The following is a 2,614-nucleotide window of genomic DNA, read 5'->3' as shown; positions in this document are numbered from 1 at the left end:
GTAACATATAGTATGTACAAAAACCCTGAGGGAAAAATGGGAGTTGAAGATGAAGAACGAAGTGAAAGGATTGAAATGGGTATAAGGCAAAGACGTAGGTTTTCGCACCTATTGTTCAATCTATACAGCGAAGATGCAATGACGAAAATGGAGGAAACATTCCAGAGCTGGATTAAAATTGAGGGTGAGTAGGTATCAGCGATGAGATTCGCTGATAGAATTGTTACCCTGAAAGAAAGCGAAGAGGAATTGCAGGATCTATGGAATTGAATGAACAGTTTAGTAGTACAGTATACGGACTAGAGTAAACAAAGACGAAAATAACAAGAATTAAGAGAAAGTTAAAATGAGAATTGGTGACCACGAAGTAGACGAAGTTCCGGAATTCTGCTGCCAAGGCAAGAAAGTAACCCACGATTTAAGGAACAAGAAGGACATTAGAAGAAGACTATCGATGACACAAAGGGCTTGCCAGACAAAATCGGAAAAGAAGAAAATCGAAACATTTGACATGTGGTGGTACAGAATAATGTTTAAAATTAAATGTATTGGTAAGGTAAGGAATGGGGAGGTTCTCCAGAGGATCAGAGAGCAAAGGAATATATGTAAAATAGTGAAAAGGAGACGGGACAGCATGGTAGAACGTCTGGTAAGACATCAGAGAATAATTTCCGTGGTACTAGTGGGAGCTACAGAAGACGAACACTGTAGAGGAAGAGACTGGGGTACATCAAGCAAATAACTGAGGGTGTAGGTTGCAAGTGCTGCTACGAGATGAAAACGCGGGCACAGGAAAGGAATTCGTGAGGCGCTGCATCAAACCAGTTACATGAGTGATGAATCAAAATAAATAAATAAATAGAAAAGGAAAGGTTGTGCTGCATTTAGTGCTGAGAACATCTCATGATGCACCCCCATCGTCTGAGAAGGGACGAGATAAGGGCCTGTATGAAGCAGTGGTCTATTCAACTGCTACGCCTAAACTACGACGTAATCTACTCTATTCGTGTGTATATTGCCAGCGTAAGGAGTTCAAGGCACAGTGACACTGATTTCTTGCCTCCGTTGAGAGAGACATCATCTAAATCTCTTTAAGTCAAATTTCGGTCCAGTGCTAAAATTTTACAAATTTTCTTAGCATAAAAATAAATTCTGCCAGAGATTGTGCTATGTTAGTGTGTCAGTAACAAACTGTTTGTCTCACAATATTTTGTTGTTATCAATATTGGGGAACCCAAACCGTTTTGAAAATCGTTGCTCTTTCGTGGTGTTACAACTGTTGGTGATAACCCCATAGCATTCTTCTTAGTAGGGGCTAAGCAAACCAACCACAGTTGACCCCAAAGTGCTGTAGGAGTAGCCTCTGTACTGAAAATAAGATCGCACAATATTGACATTTCAACAGACTTACGCAAAAGGCGTGGGAACACCGGTTGAAGATTAAAAAAAAGGCAAAACTGCTTTTGTTTTGCAGTACCATTTGAAGCAACTCAAAATCTTTTGCGTAGATTTTTTCAATGCCGTTCGGATTGCTTTGACGTGTGTGCTAAATGGTTACAAGAAATTACTACACACTGAATAGTGTTCCCAGTATATGGTGTGGTATGCGGAAACAAAATTAACCGTTTCTCTTTACTGTCCAAAAAAGTTAACGGCGTGAATTTCTCTGCAATCCACAGAAGTTAACACAGCCAATGTTTTGTATGGTAAGTTCGTAGCAACGAAGCGTATAAATAGACTGGTCCTAGCAGAAGAAACACATTTGATGGATTGGTTGAGGAGAACGGAGAACCCCCCAAAGAAGCCCATCTAAATCAGTGGTCGACTGTCTTGTGAACTAAACATCCCTCGCCCAACGCCTGGGAACTTCCTGCATAAGCTGCTTACCTTGCAAACTTACAAGATTCAAGTTGTGCAAGTAATGCAGCGAAGTGTCTTACAGTTTCATCTCGATGTTGCTGTTGAGGCATTGGACCGGATCGATCGAAATTCCGACTATCTAAGAAACGTCGTTTTCTCTTAATCAGCAACGTTCCATACATTTAGGAAACTGAAACCACGCAACATTTGGGTTTAGGGTTTTAGGGAACGATAGCAAATATCCTTCAACTTTTCCCACTGAAAGAAATCCGGGGACGTTAGATCCGGTGAACGTGCGGGCCATGGTCTGGTGCTTCAAAGAACGATCCACGTGTCATGAAATACGCTATTCAATACCGCTTCAACCGCACTTGAGCTATGTGCCGGACATCCCTCATGCTGGAACTACGTCGCCATTCTATCATGCAGTGAGACATCTTGTAGTAACATCGGTACAACATGACGTAGGAAATCAGCATACATTGCACCATTTAGATTGCCATCGATGAAATGGGAGCCAATTATCTTTCCTCCCATAATGCCGCACCACACATTTACCAGCCAAGGTCGCTGATGTTCCACTTGTCGCAGCCATCGTCGATTTACCGTCGCATAATAGTGCATAATAGTGTTCAGTGGGTTAGTCGTGAAAACGTAAGGGATAGACTTACTTCCTCAGCTATAGTATTAGTATCGATCAGTGCCTACGATCACTTTTCTGGAAGTTGCCGTCCTTCCCAAATCCTACTTACAG

This window comes from Schistocerca gregaria, chromosome 1 (assembly GCF_023897955.1).
Source record: "Schistocerca gregaria isolate iqSchGreg1 chromosome 1, iqSchGreg1.2, whole genome shotgun sequence".
Classification (NCBI taxonomy): Eukaryota; Metazoa; Arthropoda; class Insecta; order Orthoptera; family Acrididae; genus Schistocerca; species Schistocerca gregaria.
The sequence above is the reverse complement of the archived record's forward strand: the minus strand, read 5'-3'. Positions refer to the sequence as shown.